This window comes from Rhinopithecus bieti, unplaced genomic scaffold (assembly GCF_001698545.2).
Source record: "Rhinopithecus bieti isolate Rb0 unplaced genomic scaffold, ASM169854v2 scaffold_20310, whole genome shotgun sequence".
Classification (NCBI taxonomy): domain Eukaryota; kingdom Metazoa; phylum Chordata; class Mammalia; order Primates; family Cercopithecidae; genus Rhinopithecus; species Rhinopithecus bieti.
In genome coordinates this window covers 676,378-697,925 of record NW_016810331.1, presented here as the reverse complement: position 1 = coordinate 697,925, position 21,548 = coordinate 676,378, and the positions used below count along the sequence as shown (strand labels likewise).

The following is a 21,548-nucleotide window of genomic DNA, read 5'->3' as shown; positions in this document are numbered from 1 at the left end:
CAGCCTTCAGGGCTGCTTTAGAGGAGTGAAGAGCAAATGTGTCTGTTGGTACCACATAGCAGAGGTCCCTGGGGGCCCTGCCAGTGATGTGGACAGAGAACAGGTGGGGTGGAGCTCCCGTCTCTGTTCTGTCTTAGTTGGCTCAAAGTCCCAAAGAACTAGAGACACTAGTCAGGAAAACTGCATACCAGGGCACTCACTTCCCCTTCTCCTGCACCTCCCCAGCCTAAAACTGTACGGAAGAAAGGATAGATGATCAGAGCCCTGGAAAAATGGCAGATAGGAGGGAGAACAAACTTGCAGCTCCCACTCAGATGGACAGAGCAGTGTATGGGGACTCACATCGTGAACTTTTGCTCTAAGAACTACCATAGCAACATACCAGGAAAGCCGAGAGAAACCACAAATCCTTTGAAGGAAGTGGATTGCTGCTGCATGTGCCCAGAGACAGCCAAAAAACTCTGAAGACAAAGGATATAATCTCTTCAGAGCTCTAGGGCCCTGATCACCACCTGCTCCTCCCTATACTATGGCAGCTAATGCACTCTTGAAATTGACACCTCCTGGCTGGAAACCAACCAACACAAAACTGGTGCAATAAACAGAACTATAACCAAGGACCCTTGCAGAGTCCTCTTCACTCCCCTGTTACCTCCACTGAAGCAAGTGCTGGTATCCACAAATGAGAAACATGGAGACAGTTCACATCACAGGACTCAGTGCAGACACTCCCCAATACCAGTGCAGAGACTGGTAGCTTCACTAGGTGGCTAGATCTAAAGGAGAAATCAAAACCACTGCAGTTCAACTCTCAGGAAACCCTATCACTAGGGTAAAGAGGAGAGCACCACATCAAAGGAGTACCCTGTGGGACAAAAAAAAAAAAAAAACTGAACAGCAGTGCTTCAGCCCCAGATCTTCCTTCTGAAATAGTCTACCCAAATAAGAAAGAGTCAGAAGAACAATTCTGGTAATATGACAAAACAAGGTTCTTTAACACGCCCAAAAGATCACACTAGCTCACCATCAACAGATCCAAACCAAGGAGAAATCTCTGAATTGCCAGAAAAAGAATTCAGAAGGTCAATTATTAAGCTAATCAAGGAGACACCAGAGAAATGTGAATCCAACTTAATGAAATTTAGAAAATAAAAAATAGAAATAACTGATACAAGCTACAAAGGGAAAAATCTTAAGTGAAATGAAAGCATAAATAACAATCACAACTTCTGGAAATGAAGGACACACTTAGAGAAATGCAAAATACATTGGAAAATCTCAGCAATAACATTAAGCAAGCAAAAGACAGAACTTCAGAGTTCAAAGACAAGACTTTTGAAATAACTCAATCCAACAAAGACAAGGAAAAAGAATTTTAAAAGATGAACAAAGCCTCCAAGAAGTTTGGGATTGTAGTAAACCTAAGAATAATTAGCGTTCCCTAGGAAGAAGAGAAATATAAAAGTTTGGAAAACATATTTGAGGGAATAATAGAGGAAATCTTACCCCAGCCTAGCTAGATATCTAAACATCCAAATACAAGAAGCTCAAAGAACACCTGGGATATTTATCACAAAAAGATAACCATCTAGGCAAATAGTCATCAGGTTATCTAAAGTCAAGATGAAGGAAAGAATCTTAACAGCTGTGAGGCAAAAGCACCAAGTAACATATAAAGGAAAACCTATCAGATTAACAGTAGATTTCTCAGCAGAAATCCTCCAAGCAAGAAGGGATTGGGGCCTTATCTTTGCCTCCTTAAACAAAATAATTATCAGCCAAGAATTTTGTATCCAGAAAAACTAAGCTTTATAAATAAGGGAAAGATGCAGTCTTTTTCAGACAAACAAATACTGAGAGAATTCACCAGTACCAAACCAGCACTATAAGAACTGCTGAAAGGAGCTCTAAATCTTGAAACAAATCCTGGAAATAAACCAAAATAGAACCTACTTAGAGCATAAGTCTCACAGGATCTATAAAACAAAACACAATGAAAAAGACAACAAACAAGGTGTTCAGGCAACAAATAGCATGATGAACAGAATAGTACTTCACATCTCAATACTAACAGTTGAATGTAAATGGCTTAAATGCTCCACTTAAAAGACACAGAATGGTAGAACGTATTATAATTCACCAACCAAGTATCTGCTGTCTTCAAGAGACTCACTTAACACATGAAGACTCACATACACTTAAGGTAAAAGAGTGGAAAAAGATATTCCATGCAAATGAACACCAAAAGTGCGCAGGAGTAGTTATTCTTATATCACACAAAATGGATTTTAAAGCAACAGCAGTTTAAAAAGACAAAGACAACATTATATAATGATAAGAGGATTTGTTCAATAGGAAAATATCACAAGCTTAAATATATATGCACCTAACACTGGAGCTTCCAAATTTATAAAACAATTACTATTAGACCTAAGAAATGAGATAGACAGCAACACAATAATAGTGGGGGACTTTAATATTCCACTGACAGCACTAGACAGGCCACCAAGACAGAAAGTCAACAAAGAAACAATGGATTTAAACTATACCTTAGAACAAATGGACTTAACAGCTATTTACAGAACATTCTACCCAACAACTGCAGAATATACATTCTATTTATCAGCACATGGAACATTCTCCAAGATAGACCATATGATAGGCCACAAAACAAGTCTCAATAAATTTTTAAAAATTGAAATCGTATCAAGTGCTCTCTCAGACCACAGTGGAATATAACTGGAAATCAACTCCAAAATGAATCTTCAAACCCATGCAAATACATGGAATCAAGATGGAAATTAAATAATTCTTTGAACTGAATGATAATAGCGACACAACCTACCAAAACCTTTTGGATACAGAAAAGATGCTGCTAAAAGGAAAGTTTATAGACTTAAATACTTACATCAAAAAGTCTGAAAGAGCACAAATAAACAATCTAAGGTCACACTTCAAGGAACTAGAGAAACAAGAACAAACCAAACCAAGCAGAAGAAAAGAAATAACAAAAATCAGAGCAGAACTAAATGAAATAGAAACAAAATAAATATAAAAGATAAATGAAACAAGCTGGCTATTTGAAAAGATAAATAAAGTTGATAGAAGATTAGCAAGATTAACCAAGAAAAGAAGAGAGAAGATCCAAATAACCTCAAATAGAAATGAGGTAAATCACAGGGTCAGGAGTTCCAGACCAGCCTGGCAAACACAGTGAAAACTCGTGTCTACTAAAAATACAAAAAATAGCTGGGCATGGTCGTGGGCACCTGTAATCCCAGCTACTCAGTAGGCTGAGGCAGGAGAATCACTGGAACCTGGGAGGTGGAGGTTGCAGTGAGCCAAGATCATGCCACTGCACTCCAGCCTGGGAGACAGGGCAAGCCTCCATCTCAAAAAAATTAAATTAAATTAAATTAAATTAATAAATAAAACAGGATATATTACAACTGATACCACAGAAACACAAAAGATCATTCAAGATTACAAACACCTTTGTGCGCATGAACTAGAAAAACTAGAGGAGATTGAAAGATTTTTGAAAATATACAACCCACCTAGATTAAACCAGAAAGAAATATAAGCTCTGAACAGGCCAATAACAAGCAGCAAGATTGAAATGGTAATTTTTAAAATTGCCAACAAAAAAAAGTCCAGGACTAGATGGATTCACAGCTGATTTCTATCAGACATTCAAAGAAGAATTGGGATCAATTCCATTGACGCTATTCCACAAGATAGAGAAAGAAAGAATCCTCCCTAAATCATTCTACGAAGCCAATATAACCCTAATACCAAAACCAGGAAAGGACAAACAACAACAACAGCAACAACAAACTACAGACTAATATCCCTGATGAACACAGATGGAAAAATCTTTAACAAAATCCTAGCCAACCGAATCCAGCAGCATGGATTGGGTTAATCCAGATAATCTACCATGATCATCTACCAGATGATCCAGATAATCTACCATGATCAAATGTGTTGCATAGCAGGGATGCAGTAATAGTTTAACATACACAAGTCAATAAATGTGATACACCACATAAGCAGAATTAAAAGCAAAAATTACATGATCATTCCAATAGATGTAGAAAAAGCATTTGATAAAATCCAGCATCTCTTCATGATTAAAACACTCAGTAAAATCAGCATAGAAGTGATAAGGTAATAAAAGCCGTCTATGACAAGCCCACAGCAAACATTATACTGAATGGGGAAAAGTTGAAAGCACTCCCCCTGAGAACGGGAACAAGACAAGGAGGCCCACTTTCACCACTTCTATTCAATGTAGTACTAGAAGTCCTAGCCAGAGCAGTCAAACAAGAGAAAGAAAACAAGGTCATCCAAATCCATAAAGAGGAAGTCAAACCGTTGCTGTTTGCTGACGATATGATTGAATACCTAGAAAACCCTAAAGACTCATCCAAAAAGCTCCAAGAACTGATAAATGAATTCAGCAAAGTTCCAGGATACAAAATTAATGTCAACAAATTAGTAGCTCTCTTATACACCAATAGCGACCAACCTGCGAATCAAATCAAGAAGTCAACCCCTTTTACAATGTCTGTGATAAAAATAAAATAATTAGGAATATACCTAATCAAGGAGGTAAAAAAATCTCTACAAGGAGAAAACTACAAAACACTGCTGAAATATACAAACGAATGGAAACACATCTCATGCTCATGGATAGATAGACTCAATGTTGTGAAAAGACCATACTGCCAAAAGCAATCTACAAATTCAATGTGATTCTCATCAAAATACCACCATCATTCTTCACAGAACTAGAAAGAAAATTCTAAATTTCATGTGTAGCCAAAAAAGAGCCCACATAGCCAAAACAAGACAAAGCCAAAAGCACAAATCTGGAGGCATCACATTACCTGACTTCAAACCAAGCTATACTATAAGGCCATAGTCACCAAAACAGCATGGTACTGGTATAAAAATGGGCACATAGACCAATGGAACAGAATAGAGAACCCAGAAATAAAGCCAATACTTGTAGCCAACTGATCTTTGACAAAGTAAACAAAAACATAAAGTGCAGAAAGCACACCCTATTCAACAAATGGTGCTGGGATAATTGGCAAGCCACATATAGAAGAATGAAACTGGATCCTCGTCTCTCACTTTACGTAAAAATCAACTCACAGTGGATCAAAGACTTAAATCTAAGGACTGAAAACATAAAAAACTCTAGAAAATGACATCGGAAAAACTCTACTAGACATTGGCTTAGGTAGAGACTTTATGACCAAGAATCCAAAAGCAAATGCAACAAAACAAAGATAAATTGATGGGACTTAATTAAACTAAAAATCTTCTGCACAGCAAAAGAAACAATCAACCGAGTAAATGGACAACCCACATTGGGAAAAATATCTTCACAATCTATACATCCAACAAAGGACTAATACTCAGAATCTACAAGGATCTCAAACAAATCAGCAAGAAAAAAACAACCCCATCAAAAAGTGGGCAAAGGACATAAACAGACAATTCTCAAAAGAAGATACACAAATGGCCAACAAACATATGAAGCAATACTCAATATCATTAATGATCAGGGAAATGCAAATCAAAACCACAATGAGATACCACCTTACTCCTACAAGAATGACCATAATCAAAAAATTAAAAAATAATAGATGTTGGTGTAGATGCGGTGAAAAGGGAGCACGTTTACACTGCTGATATGAATGTAAACTAGTACAACCACTATGTAAAAAAGTGTGGAGGTTCCTTACAGTACTACCATTTGATACAGCAGTCCCACTACCGGGTATCTACCCAGAGGAAAGAAGTCATTATATGAAAAAGATACTTGCACATGCATGTTTGTAACAGAACAATTCGCAATTGCAAAAGTATGGAACCAACCCATCAATCAAAGAGTGGATAAAGAAATCATGTTATATATATAATGGAATACTACTCAGCCATAAAAAGGAATTAAATAATGACATTCATAGCAACCCAGATGGAATTGGAGACCATTATTCTAAGTAAAGTAACTCAGGAATGGAAAATCAAACATCTTATGTTCTCACTCACAAGTGGGAGATAAGCTATGAGGGTATAAAGGAATAAGAATTACACAACGGACTTTGGGGACTAAGGGAAGGGGTTGGGGAGTGGTTAGTGATAAAAGACTACACATTGGGTACAGTGTACACTACTTGGGTGATGGGTGCACAAAAATCTCAGAAATCACCACTAAAGAACTTTTCTACGTAACCAAACACCACCCGTGCCCCCAAACCCTATTGATGGAAATGGTTTCTCACCTGACCTGGTGGCCGTCGGTGGCTCCCCTCTGTCAGGGTCAATTTTTAAAAAATGATTATTACTTTGGCCATAAGCCCAGTGACAAATGTGGCTCTCCCATCCTTCCCTTCCTCCTAGAGGATGTGGATGCCGATAAGAGGTGGGGGACCTCTCGTAGCACAGGTTCAGCCTCGAATGGGGGACCCTTTCCAACCCAGGAGGGGCACAGAACAGTAACCGGAGCTGTGGTCTAGTGGACATGGTCACGCCTCTGTCTGCTTGCTTCCTGGTGGATGACCTCACCCTGGCAATTTCCTTGCCTAGAACCTCAGTTTCTCTGTATTTTAAGGAAGGGGTGACAATATGCAGCTGGTCTCCAGGCTGTAAAGATTCAGCTAGACACATTCAGGGCCCCAGTGAGATGTGATTCTCCTGTCTTCCAAGAGGCTGAGAGACTCACTGGGAGCCCTGTGGGCTGGGGTCACTCCTGCCCTCCAGTACCTGCTCCATCTTTCACCAGCAATCTCAGAGCAAATGCTTAAGGAAAAGACAGGAGGCTGCTGGCACTGAGGGAGACCAGGAGGAGCCTCTGACTGCCCTCACAGAGGGATGAGGGTGCAGCTGCAAAGCCAGCCGTGAACCCGAGTCCTGCAACCCCAGAAAAGGGGAGGGAAGAAGGTCCAGGAACTCAACAGAGAGGGTGACTGAGGAGGCACCCAGGCCCCACATGTGGCCCCAGGTCCCCTGAGAGTGGCAACTGCTCCTTCAGCCCTGTGTGTCTTTCCTCCCACTCTTGTCTCATCCCAAGCTTCCCTGGGACTTCCCTGGAACAGGCCTGCGAGGGGACCCAGGCTTGAACACCAACCGCTTCAGGGACCTCTGGGCCTCCTCACCTGGAACAGTCTTGCAGGGAGCAGCAGGAGGTCCAGGACCTGGAGTCTGAGGTGGGACATTCATCCCTATTCCCAGAGATGGGCAACACCAGGCCAGGTGAGAAACCATTTCCATCAGTCATCTCTCCTTGAACCCTTATCCCTTCAGGGGCTTCCAGGACTGAGATTTCTCAAAGTATGTGCAGCTCCAAAACTGCCCTGCAGGAAATGGTCCCAGTCACACCCCAGACTGAAGCTACCTTCAAAGACCCCCAAGCTCCAAGTGGCACACCTTGAATGTGAGGCCTGCATGGAGAAAGTCTCCTGCATCTTGGCTTAGACGGCAGCTCCCAGCAAGGGTTGGCTTCCTCAGAGCAGGACAAGCCTCTCTGCCAGCATGTAGAGCCCAAGCCAGGTCCTGAGGGCCAGACATAGCACTGACGGTCAGGATAGCCAGGTAGGACAGGGCCAGGAAAACTGATATCTCTCCAAGGTACTCCCCCGACACGTCCCCAGGACACTGCGGGATGCCAGGTCAGCCTCCACCGGCAGTCGTCATGGATGTCCATGCTGCATCCAGTAGAGTGCACAGCATGTATGAGACAAGGGATGCTCACCCACTGTGTGCTCAGGGCTGATCTGAGAACACAGTGGCCTTTTCCCAGTAGCAGAACTGATGTTTGCTCAGCCCCTCCCACACTCCACATGAGGAGCTGGGTGGCCTGAGTTCCCCAGCCCTCCTCAAACCCAACTCAGCGCAGCAGGCCTCCTATCTGCTCGCAGTCCTGTGACCCATTTCCAAACTTTGGTCACAACCTAAGATATGAGTGACCACGTTGAAGACAGGAATGGGGCCTCTGGGCTCTTTGGAGCTCCTTGGACCACATCCCCACAGAGCCTTCCCTGAGTGCCAAAGCCCACTATGGCCCATGTTCCAGTAGGTTGTGAAAGGAGGGAGGGAGGGAGATAGAAGCCTAGAATCCACCAAGATCAGAAACTTACAGCTGACAGACCAGAGACCAGAAGGCACTCATGGGAAAGGGCCAAATACACAAAGTCAGCGAAGAGGCATTCCCTCATTTTGGTCCCTGAAGTCCAGGTAGCCCCAGTATTCCCACAACCTGCTGCAAAGGCCGGCCAGGTGCCACACTCCTGCTTCCAACAGCCTGTGCCCTTTTCTCTCTGCTCAGGCATTCCCGTGTCCACAGTCCCACCCAAGACGCCTGACTAGGTGGCATGGTGGAGCTAATGTGTCCTGCTTTGGGCATTGCAGAAGGGCCTGGAGAGAGGCAGATGGCATCCCACAGGTACCCGGGTCTCCTGGGCCTTCTTCACTGCAAGAACCTACATAAGCAGACACTTGGCAGCCACAGGCTCTCCCTGGGATCCTCTCATCTTTACTGAAGAAAACTGGAGATGAAATGAGGTGTGAGCCCAGTTCTGCTTCTCCTCCCCAGGAGCCAGGGCAGGATGGCTTCCCCATAAGCTCCCAGTGTGGTCCTGCCTGTGTGCTCCCCACAGACACCACACCACCAGACCAGCCACAGCAGGAGCCACTCCACTGTCAGCCCTCCCAACCCCGGAGCTGACACTGAACTCCTGTCCCATCCTGACAGGTGGGTTTCTCGGTGAGGTGCACAAGGCCAACTTGGGGGCAAGGGGCTCTAAGAGAACTTGACAGGGGGATTCTGCACTTTGTAGTAGGACATCCAAATGAGATATGGAGGAGAATGGCTGTTATGAGGAGCCAACAGGGGCAGGATGGAGTGGATATCCAAGAAGGGAAGCCTACATCCATCTACACTGCCCAGGTGCTAGAGACTGTGCCGGGGTGAGCCACAGGTGCCACGTCCTACAGCCACTGTGACAGCTGCAAGGTGGGCATTGCCCCCACCACATTCACAGAGGAGAAAATTGACACAGGAAGCTCGAACGCCCACCAGGGTCATGCATCTGGTGAGGGCTGAGCCATGGCTCTCCCCCAGGGACCCTCAACTACAAAGCCATGCTCTTCCTCCCCGACGTGCACTCCTGGCGGGGATCCGGTGGAGGGGCCGGGTGATGACTTAAACCCAGTCTATCTCTGTTTCTGATTCCTTCAGCTCTGTAAGGGCCCACCCGGTGGACACTGTTTCAGGAGTCCCCAAAAGCCATGGGGAGCTCAGCTGCTGCCCTGGGTGTCACTTGCAAGCCACGAAAAGAGAGTGTGGATCCGAAATCGTTCTGATTTGGTGGTGTCCACAGCATCCTTTGTGTGAAGTCCCAGCATCTGGGGTGGGGAAGAAATGACAGACTTCTGCCTGTGGGTTGTTGTTGGACAAAAGCCACATTTGTCACTGGGCTTATGGCCAAAGTAATAATCATTTTTTTAAGATTGACCCTGACGGAGGGGAGCCACCGTGGGCCACCAGGGCAGTGGTGGGTGCAGTGAGGAGTTCCTCCTTGGACCCATCCATCAGCACCAGAGCCGGACAGGCGCTCACCCGATGGAGACACGCCATGCGGGGCTGACGCCTAACCTTGTTTTCTTAATAAGCAGTGAGGTCGCAATAATTAGTCTCAGGTAAACATTGGGGTCAGATGTCCTAGGGGTCATTATTGTTAAAATATGAGAGGAAAACTGGGAGTACAACCAACATATGGACCTTTTCTTTGCACTACGGAAGCTGGGCTCTATTTCATGGTGACTTTGATGGCATAGAGGACTTTGAGGTCTAAATGAGGTCCCAAAGCAGAATCTTTCTCACTGTCCTATATGCAATATGCATGTTGAGGGTTGTTGCATCCTGGTCTTTATGGGGCACGTGTGGGAGACAGCAGGGCAGGGTCGGGGTGGGAGAAAAATTTAGAGATATGGGGAGGTTCACTTGTCACCCCAGCTCCTCATCAGGAAGCAGAAGCCGAAGCCAAAGCCAAGGCTCAAAAAGCAGAGGTAAAGAGCACCTAGGAATGAGAGGAAAGTCCAGCAAAGTGCAAAGTGCTGGGATGCAAGAAGGCTCAGGGAGCTAAGGCAGCCAGGTGAATGGGGACACAGGGAGCAGACCCACTGCCCATTCCTAGGCACCCGTTAGGGGGTGGGTGGGAGCTTTGTGGAGTGGGCCAGCTGCTCAGTCCCACCAGGAAGCCTGCGTGGTGGGCCCTCCGGTGGCCTCCCTCCACGCATCAGTGCCAGGCTGTGCTGCTTTTCCAGGCCTTTGTTCACTGCCCCTTAGCCCCGAATGCCCTTCCTCCATCCTTTGTTAAACAAATTCCAGGCATCTCACCCTCCCTCCCGAAGCTTCAGAAGCCAGCTCAGCCCCCTGCACAGGCGCCCTGACCTTTGCACTTCTCTGCTGTATGAGTTGCCTGTCTCCTAGGCTTCTGCCCCTTCTGCTGGTGGCTCCTCATGGGTAGGCATCAGCTCATGTTAATTGACACATTGGACCTGCAGTGAGGTCTCCATCTCCTCACTAAGATGTGACTCTTCTCCTCACTGTCCCAGCCCTTAACCAGTGAAGGGCCCAGCAAGGTCTGGTGTTAGACTGAGCTCCGCCCATTCATGCTCACAGAATGAATGAATGAATGAATGAATGAATGAATGAATGAGGAAGGAGCAGTGGCTGGAGAGCTGGCCCCAGCCCTGAGGGGGAAGGAGGCTGGGCTTTGACTTACATAACTTGCTTCCCTGAATGCCTGTGCCACATCTCCAAAGTGTGATTATGAACTTACAAGTGAAAATGAAAATGGACTTCCAGGCCATTTCCAGGTGTAAACTCCTTCTTTTATTTTTATTTATTTGTTTGTTTATTTATTTATTTATTTATTGAGACAGGGTCTCACTGTGTCACTTAGGCTGGAGTGCAGTGGCATGATCTCGGCTCACTGCAACCTCCGCCTCCTGGGTTCAAGTGATTCTCGTGCCTCAGCCTCCCAAGTAGCTGAGATTATAAGTGGGTGCTACCATGCCCAGCTAATTTTTTTGTAGTTTTAGTAGAGACAGGGTTTCACCATGTTGTCCAGGCTGGTCTAGAACTCCTGACCTCAAATGATCTGCCCACCTCAGTCTCCCAAAGTGCTGGGATTACAGATGTGAGCTACCGTGTCCAGCCTGAACTCCTTTTTTAACTGGTTGAATAAACACCTAGGACTTGAGAGCAGGCTCAGTGTCTCCCACAGTGTAGAGAAGTCAGTGGGGCACACACAGTAGGCATCCAGTGTGCCCTTGGATCTGACTCACAGGCTGGCTTTGTCCTAACTAAAGGGCTCTCTTCATTCCCCCTGTTACCACAGTTAGGGTACCCTGACCTAACCCTAGTTTTATGCTAGTTTTCTAACAGAAATCCTTCCGTAGTAATTCTCACTGTGACTCACAGATATGAAGATACAGGAGAGGCTGGAAGGTTGCTCATTAGGAAGGGAAAACATCCCTTTACTTAAACTTGATAATGACTTTGATTTTGAAACTGGGACAAGAATTACTTAACTCGAGAACATGAAATTTCAATGACTGTTTGGAGACACACGGTTGGGATTTGCTGTGGGGGTTAACGGCACAGATGCTCTTGACTGAAGTCTTGGCCTGGGGCCCAGATATCCCCCAACCACTCCCATCCCATACACACATGAGATTTTGCAGAATCAGAGGGTGGGAAGGCCCTAAAAACTGGGACTCTGAAAGCTAAGTGCGTTTATGCCTTATATACCCGGGAAACATCCAATAGCTGCCGCTAAACTGTATCCATCTCTCACTGCCTTTGGCCACCTCTCGTGTTTGCAGGTTGATTTTGTTCACTGGGTCCCACCTTTCTTGGCTGGGCTGAGTCCGTGGTGACTTGCACAGATGCAGATATTTGTGTGCCTGTGAGCAAGGAGCAATGAGCGGGGCAGGATCCTCATCCCGCTACTCTGTCCAGGGAATTCTCAACAGGAAGAAGAGCGGCCAGGAGCCTCAGGGATTGGGTGATCTGGTTTGGAAGGGAAGGGCCCATTTACCCATGAGGGCAGAGAGCTGGCAGGGAAATCCTGAAGCAGAAGATCCCAGGGAGCTGTCAAGATCTCTGTCAAAGCGAAGATGAAGGCACTCCATGTGTTCAGTGAGAAAAAGCTGCATAACTCAGCCCCAATGGAGAAGGTTCAGAGAGAGAGATGCACGAACAAATGACATGCAAAGAGAGGAGATAGGCCTGAGGCACAGAGGTCACCTTGGTAGGGAGACAAGACTGGGCTCTGGGAAGGCACCCTGGCCCTAGACCTGAGGCCAGCCTAGCTGGACCTGTAGGGTCCTGAGCTTGCCCATGGGTGGGTAGCAGCTGGTGGACAAAGCAGCTCAGACACAGGCCCTGATCACCGCATCTGAAAACATCTGAGTCTCTTCTTCTAACTAAAGCCAGCTTGGCCGAGGCAGAACCCTTCCTTTCCTGACTATCCTGCTGGGTCAGCTATTCCAGACACTGATCCTTTCCTCTGTCCAAAATCAATGAAGAACTTCTCACCAATAATCACACATCATGTTGCTTTATCTCTCATACCAAACCAATTTAATCACATAGACAAGATGTGTACACATAAAACACATTAATGATTTTCTTAAAAAATAGTTTTGCTATAGACAACAATGTTCCTACCAGGGCAAACACTCAGGTAAACCAATCCTAGCAAAGTCAATGTAGAGTTCACATGCCTCTCACTCTGGAAAGTCTAATGACTGAGGCCCCTAAAATGTAGGCACTGTTTACATGTGGCAGGGGGGTGGAAGAGAGGCCCTCAGCCCCTCCGTGTTCTGGTCCCCCTCTCCCATGACTGGAACTGATGGGATGCTCATGAACTGAGCAAGAGAAACTCAACAGTGCTGACACCCAGGCCGTAACAGCCCCCAAGTCAGCTGCCTCTGACAGTGGCCTTGAGCCCTGTGTTTCTCTTCCAGTTGCCTGACCTGTACAATTACAATGTCAAATTCAGTTTTATGTGCAAAAACAACAATCATGTTTCGCTTTTGCTTTTACAGTTTTCCACCTGTAACCTAGACATGGTAAACATTCAGAGAGGAATGGACCCCAGCCGGGATGGGGAGCCAGCCATGACTCCAAGAAGAACATGCTGCGGGTTTTGCCCATGGAAGGAGGTGACAGGCAGGTGTGCATGGCTACAGAGCCCCGGAGGACCAGAATAAAGGGAAGAAAAACGTGGTATCAAAACACAGAGCTTGGAAATACTCCTGCCCCCTCCCCATGCATCTCTCCCCACTGCCTGGAGGGGCATCTTTTGAACACTGATCTGTGCATTTAGATCACTGGATCCCTGAACCTCTACCTACCTGCCATGCAGAATGCCTGGCCACTGATGTTGTCTGGTTTTGTCATATGGTAGCACTTTGTACTCTCAGCCACCTCCCTTGGAGTCCATGATTAATAATCCCTTCCTTTAAAGTTGAGATGCCCAGGATGTTTGTCAGTGTGTGTTCACCCCAGCCTGGTCAGCATCCCTCTGCAGTGCTGAGCTATAGTTCCATAGTTTTCTGGGAGCTAGGGCAGACCAGACCATGCTTGAGGGATTAGTAGCTGTGTGGTCCCAGGAAACTTGGCCTCTCTGGGCCTCAGATTCCTCATCTGTAATACATGGGTAATAGCACTGCCTAAATTCAAAATTGCCCTGAGGATCCGGTAAGGTATGAGAGGTAGGAGTTATAAGAATTAAATAAGAAGGCATGGCAAAGGTGAACCCCATAGCTGAGTGTTGACCATGCAGTGGTTCTCAGGAGCTGGTAGTCGTATGAATTGTCACAAAGTCCCTCATGGTGCACATGCTGATGGGAAATGATTGCTTTAATAAATCTGAGAAGACCTGCTGGAGAAACTGGATTTCCAAAAGAGTTTTGATGAATAAAAGCAATGGGGACTATCATACTGAAAGGAAGTGTTGTGTATCATGGGCCTGCCTTCGAAATGCAGGGCACTGTGTATAACACAGAAGCCAATGTAAGATTATTAACTTCCTCTGTGATAACTACTTTAGACAATATTCCAAAATGGAATATAATCACCACCTCTCCAGTAGTTCTCAGAATACCTGCTGGGATAAAGACATCTCTTGCAAAGCTACATGAAGAAGTTTCCTCAGCAGAAATTGCTGTATAATACAACAGCAAGTGTTAAGTGTGTAGACTTGACCTCAACTTCAATCTGCAAAGTTTATTCACTTCCCTGAATAAGCCGAGTGTTAAGGCCTGTCATGCATAAGCTTCTGGGTAAACCCCTGGGGTTGTTCCTGCAATCCCCACTGCACCCCACTCTGCTCCATTGCACAGGCCAGTTAGACACAGGCAGGACTTCCTGCTCTGCTGTCTTGGTGAAGCCTAATTCTTCGGGCTTTTCAGGCGCATGAACTTGTGTTGCTTCTTCGCCTTTTGCTAAGATTAAGTGTAGACATATAGGCTTGTAAGCTCCTCCCTGCCAGCTTTCAGGAAGCCTCCAGCCAGGCCCAATCTATTGCCTCCCTTCACCACATGTCAAGGCTGGGAGTGGCAGGGGCCTCTCCCGTGCATGTTTCCCACAGGTGCCCCCCTCTTAGCCTTCCTCTCTTCCTCTGCAGAGAACATGCTGCCCTGGCTTACTGCCTTGGCACACCTGCCCATGCCTGGAACTCCAGAACAAATTTGCCCAGATGCATTTTTCCCAGCTATGGAAAAAATGGCCTTCTCCATACCCATGGAGAATTCCTACCACAGCAACCCAACAGTCTGCAGCCCAGGCTTAGAGATATAAACAGACGATCCTTCGCATCTCTCCATGAGGACATAAATTCCATGAGACCAGCAGCCCAAATACAGTTCATGGTGGCTGGAACAGTTCCCAGAGGTACATCCTTGGGGGAGCCAGCTAGAGGTCCAGGCTAGAGGTCCAGCATCACAATCAGTGATCCCAGGCTCACCATTGGAGGGCAGAATTGCACCAGTGTCAAAAACAGGAGGCTAGCAGGAGACCATCTCCTGAGAACTCCCCCGGGAGGAACACAGAATTTAGACAAGAAGAGAACAAACCGCTCTCCCTTCTGTGCTATGTGCCACGCCCTTCAGTGGGGCAAGGAACTGATACCTGCCCGCGGTGCTACCAAGAATGACTCTGTATGCCAGCAATACCTTAGTGAGTCCCAATTTGTTTCTCCTCCCAGAATCCCCGAGGGCTCTGACACCCCCAGCAGCACATGGCTCACTGTGGGGATAATTTGCAAGTGGGATGGGAGGAGGACAAAAGGCTGAAGTGCTCTCCTTTGAACCCCCTTCATTATCTCACTTAATACTCCCATGAGGGAGGCATCGTAGAGAGGAGACTAGGGCTCTGAGAGGTTCAATAGCTTTCCAGCAAGCAACAGAGCCAGGATTCCCCCTTGGAGCAGGCTGGTTCCAGAGTGCCAGCTCTGTGCAACACCATTCTTAAGCTACAGCACAAAGATGCAGCTCTGAGCTCCTCCCTTCCAGGCTGTGGGAAAAAAGGACAATGGAGAGAACTGACTTGTTGCATTCATCCAACCAAGAGGAAGCAGTCCACATGAGGTTTGCTGGGAAAGAAGAAAGATCTTCAAGGGCTTGTGTTCATACTCAGCCTTTAGGCCTCTGGGACATCATGGGAAAACATGGTAATGTCTGCTCTTTAAAGTAGAATCAAGAAAAGAGGCTCAAGATGATACTCACCCTAGCATGCAAGCTGTTTGATGGGACGCAGCCAATAGGAGCTGATCCTTCCTGAGCACCTGTATCTATTACCACAGCAACCCAAGAAGTCAAGCAAGGGTATCGTCCCCATGGTGGACGTAAGCACCCTGTCACCTGTCCAGGACCGTGTAGTCGGTGCTTGGTGGAGCTGGGATCCAGGCTGGTTCTTCATCTCTGTCCTGCCCTGTCTCTGTATCCCACCTGAGAGTCACTGAAACACCAAGTGTACTGCCTGGCAAGGCAGGACACCACCACAAACTTTGTGTGTGTGTGCATGTGCACACACACACACACACATACATTCACAGATGCTTGCTGTGCTAACTTAAGTTTGCAATATGACCAAAGTATTGCATTAATAAGTACTCTACTTCCTTACTTATTACCTTCCTTCCTTCCTTCCTTTCTTCTTTTTGCTTCCATCCCTCCTTTCTCCTTTCCTCTTCTCCTCAAACACTGTCCCCGCCCTTTACCAGTGAAGGGCCCAGCAAGGTCTGGTGGTAGACTGAGCTCTGCCCTAAGGTGTCTGCTTCTGGGGAATAGGAGCCTGCACAGAACCCCGAAACCAGCTGAGTGCTCAGAGACAGTGGAGAAAGGACTCAGTCTCCAACTGGGAAACCAAACTGAGTCAGCTCAGCAGCACTGTGGCATTTATCCTGGGCCTAAAGGAGACCTAAGGAGAGGTAGTATGTTGAGAAATGGAAGCAGAAGAGGCTTAATGCCCATTACACTGCATTGGATATAGAGATGGGATAAAGTCACGGGGTTTGGGGTCTAGAAGGGACCTTATGGAACACTCTGTCCACCCATCCTTCCCCCCAACCTTCAGAGTGGCCTTCCTTAAAAGTAAATAAAGGTAAGTAAGTACCAAATTCCAGTCCCTACACTGTCTCCTTCCCTCAGCCCCTACAGGCCTGTGTGACGTGGTTCTGGGCCCTTTCTCCAACCTCACCTCAATCCATGTTCCCTTGTCCACATCACTGCAGCCACACTGGCCTTCTTCCTTTTCTCATACTCACCAAGCATGTTCCTACCTCAGGGCCTTCACACAAGATGCCCCGTCTCTGGAGCACTTTCCTGCCAGGTGGCTCTGTGGCTATCTCCTTCCCACAATCCAGGATTTACTGAGTCCCAGCAACCCTGGTTCAAGGACCTCCTCTGCAATACACGTGCAGGTGACCTAAAGCTTGAGGTCGTTGGCCTCTTTTATGATTTTCAAAATACCTGTCTCTCCCTGGAGTTGCCTTCACTTTCCGTGGATGGTCTTCATCTCCTCACTAAGATGTGACTCTGGGAAAGCAGGAGGCAGCTTAGACTTGATGATCGCCTTAGCACCAGACAGTGTCACATGGTTACCCTCCATAAATATCTGCTGTTAAATGCTCCATTCCACTTCTCTTTCCTCCTGAGTCTCAACATGCCTTCTTTAAAACAAGGAATCATGTGGGATGAACTGTGTCCCTCCCAAATCCACGTATTGAAGTCTTAACACCCTGCCCTCAGCATTTGGCCTTATTTGGAAGAAGGATTTTTGTAAATTAATCAGTTAACATGAAGCCATACTGGAGTAGGGTGGGCCACGAAGCCAGTATGCCAATATGGCTAGAGTCCTCATGGAAAGGGGAAATTGGGGTACCGAGACAAACACTCACAGAGAGAAGACCCTGTGAAAAGACACAGAGAGGAAATAGCAGTCTACAAGCCAAGGGAGGAGAGCTGGAGCGGATCCCTACTCATAGCTCTCAGAAGGAACCAACCCTGCCAACACCTCATTTTCAAACTTCCCGCCTCCAGCACTGGGCAATGATAATTTTCTGTTGTTTAAGCCATCCTATTTGTGGTGGTTTATTAACAAAGCTTTAGCAAACTCACAGGAGGAGTGTGTGAGATGATCACCAAACTACCCTCCTGTGCTCCCCACTTTCTGCTCTCCCTGGTCCTAGAAGGAGGGCATTTTCCACCCTTCTCTTGAGGACAGCATTAGGAAAACAGCCTGGGGGCCCTTTCTGAGCTGGCCTATTTAACATTCGTCAGCAGCTGGACATATTCACTTCCCTCAGGTGAGATTAAATGCTTTGGCTGGACAGAGTCCTAATCTCCCTACACTGTTCCTTAAATAATATTTGTTCTACCACTTCCTATAAACAACTTTGCTGAGGGAGTTTACAACATAGCTTAAAAGGGGAAGCTTTCACTTCCTTTCTCAAGCCACTATTATCCGAACCTTGCTGGGGAGCCGGGAGCCCGACTGCAGCCCCAGGCCTCACGCAGTCCTCCATGGCCAGTCCTGACATCCCAATGGCCGGCTCAGTTTCTGCCTCAGCCCCATCCTTTCCATAATGATTCTTCCAGTCGGCACGCCTCTGGTTGGAGTACAGAAACCCTGGTTGAAACACAACTCAATCTTCACTCCTATTTTCCAAAGGCTTTTCCAAAATGGGAAAGCTACAGTGCTCAGGAGACTGGCTGAATAATTTGAGGTTTCTGGCAAGCACGGACATGTGCAGATGTGTTTTTCAAAACAAGAGCAGAGCCTTGCAAACTCCTTTACATATGTCTTCTCTCCAGGAAAAAGAGGGAAGCAGTAGTTCTGGCACAAATATCTGAGAAAATCTTGCTTTCTATGTGTTTAGACCTGAGGAAAGGGCTTCCTGTGTCAGCCCAGAAAATGTAGAGGGTTAGAACAATGTATCCCTCTTACAACCAGAAAAAAAAGCTAGACAAATTGCACAATTATGACTTTTCTTGAACCCATCAGAGTAATGAGGTCACAGGTCAACCAACTAACCCAAAATCCAGGCAGACACAGCTTCATGCCAAAAGAAACAGGATTTGAGTATTTGTTTACCTAGGCAGACACCACCAGGTGCCATATAAACTGGTAAGAAAATTCAGCTAAAATTTTTAAATGAATTAGTTGTCAACATAAAAAATATAAAGAGATAAATCTCTAAATTGAAAGGTTTTATTTGGGAATAATAAACAAGAAGTGGGATTGCAATTCAGGACATACACACAGACCAGGGTGGCCTCTGGTATGTCTGGAGAACAAAGGAAAAGGTTAGGGTGTTACTAGGGAAAGAGGTGATTACACAAGTTGTTTTGAAAAAAAAGTTCAAGATGGCTTAAAAAATTAAATGTGAAATCTGAGACTATAAAAACCCTGGAAGAAAACCTAGGAAATACCATTCTGGACATAGACCCTGGCAAAGATTTCATGAAGACTCCAAAAGCAATTGCAACAAAAACAAAAATTGACAAGTGGAACCTAATTAAACTAAAGAGAATCTGCACAGCAAACTAAACTATCAACAGAGTAAACAGACAGCCTACAGAATGGGAGAAAATATTTGCAAACTAAGCATCTGACAAAGGTCTAATAGCCAAAATCTAAAAGGAACTTAAACATATCAACAAGCAAAAAACAACCTCATTAAACAGTGGGCAAAAGACATGAACAGGCACTTTTCAAAAGAAGATTAGATATACACGTGACCAACAAGCACATGAAAAAAATGCTCAACATCACTAATCATTAGAGAAATGCAAGTCAAAACCACAATAAAATACCATCTCATGCCAGTCAGAATGGCTGTTATTAAAGAGCCAAAAAATAACAAATGCTGGCAAGGTTACAGAGAAAAGGGAATGCTTACACACTGCTGGTGGGAATGTAAATTAGTTCAGTCACTGTGGAAATCAGTTTGGAGATTTCTCTAAGAACTTAAAACAGAACGACCTCTTTAGTTGCCGTGTCTACTGCAAGAATGAAGACATTCTCAGCAATCAGACTGTCGACATTCCAGAAAATGTAATTACTCTAAAGTGACGAACAGTTATTGTGAAGGGCCCCAGAGGAACCCTGCAGAGGGACTTCAATCACATCAATGTAGAACTCAGTCTTCTTGGAAAGAAAAAAAAAGAGGCTCTGGGTTGACAAACGGTGCAGTAACAGAGAGGAACTGGCTATGGTTAGGACTATTTGTAGTCATGTACAGAATATGATCAAGGGTGTTACACTGGGCTTCCATTACAAGATGAGGTCTGTGTATGCTCACCTCGCCATCAATGTCGTTATCCAGGAGAATGGGTCTTTTGTTGAAATTCGAAATTTCTTGGGTGAAAAATACATCCACATGGTTCGGATGAGACCAGGTGTTGCTTGTTCAGTATGTCAAACTCAGAAAGATGAATTAATCCTTATGACATTGAGCTTGTTTCAAATTCAGCAGCTTTGATTCAGCAAGCCACAACAGTGAAATACAAGCATATCAGGACATTTTTGGATAGTATCTATGTATCTGAAAAAGGAACTGTTCAGCATGCTGATGAATAAGACCTAAGAGTTGTCCAGCTACAGAAACAAGAGGCCGGATGACTCCTAAGACCTACTTGTGATATTTAAATGGTGCAATAAAAGACCTATTGATTTGGGAAGAAAACAATAACAACAGAACTACCATTTGACCCATTTTAACATATGCATGTGTGTCTTTATGGTAGAACAACTTATAGTCCTTGGAATATAAGGAATCCTCGGGGTATATTACTGAGTATATACCCAAAAGAATATAAGTCGTTGTACCATAAAAACACACATGCATATGTTCGTCACAGCACTACTCACAATAACAAAGACGTGGAATCAACTTAGGTGTCCATCAGTGGTGAACTGGATAAAGAAAATGTGGTACATATACACCATGAAATACTACATAGCCTTAAAAAAAAGAATGAGATCATGTTTATTGCAGCAACATGGATGCAACTAAAGACCAATATCCTGAGAGAATTAATGCAGGAAAAGAAAATCAAACACCACATGTTCTCATGTAGGAGTTAAATACTGAGTACACGTGGACATAAAGAAGAGAAGAGTACACACTGGGGCCTACTGGATGGTGGAAGATTGGAAAAGAATGAGGATCTAAAACTACCAGTCAGGTACTATTCTCACTACCTGGGTAATGAAATAATTTGTACACTAAACCCCAGCATCACACAATTTACCCATGTAATGAGCCTGCACATGAATCCCTTGAACCTAAAAGTTGGAAGGAAAAACAAAATGGTTTCTTGTGGACGCCAAAAAGAAGAAAGCTTATTGGCTTTTTACAAGAGCCAGAGAGTTCTGATTGTTGTCAGTGGTTGTTAGATAGGATTTGTGCTCTTGGAGTTCAGTTTAAGCCCTTGCAGTTTGGGGTTGGGCTTATAAGACAGTGTGTCAGGCAGGAGTTTTGTATCTGCAGCTTTCTGTCCTTGTGTGACTCACGTAGTAAGCTGTGGTTTGAAATAACTTTTTGTGATAGCTACTGTTATCAGTTAAATTATGGGCGAGAGTCCTCCCTTCATGGCCTTCCCCAGCTCTGTTGTAAAGGATAAGTAGTATTTTGAGAGAGATGGAAGCAGAAACTCATTATCCTGCACTAGATATAGACATGGGACAGGGTCATGGGATTTGGGATTGAGTAGGGACCTTATAAACCATGTTGCCCACTCACCCTCTCCCAAACTTTCAGACTAGCCTCCTTTAAAAGTAAATAAGAGCAAGGAAGTGCCAAATTCTAGTTCCTCCACTGGCTCCCTTAGCATGACACCAGTTTCTTCCTTTGGCCCCCATGGCCTTGCACGACCCAGCTTCTGGCCCTTTCTCCAACCTCACCTCAGCCTATCTCCCCTCATCCTCTTCACTGCACCCACAGTTTAGGCCA

The 21,548-nt window shown here is 45.3% G+C and overlaps 1 pseudogene; it reads left to right on the top strand.

Moving 5' to 3' along the window:
* The window catches only part of LOC108541942 (60S ribosomal protein L9 pseudogene), a 54,210-nt pseudogene extending 34,037 nt beyond the window's left edge, over positions 1-20,173 (top strand).
* Positions 20,174-21,548: the final 1,375 nt, after the last annotated feature.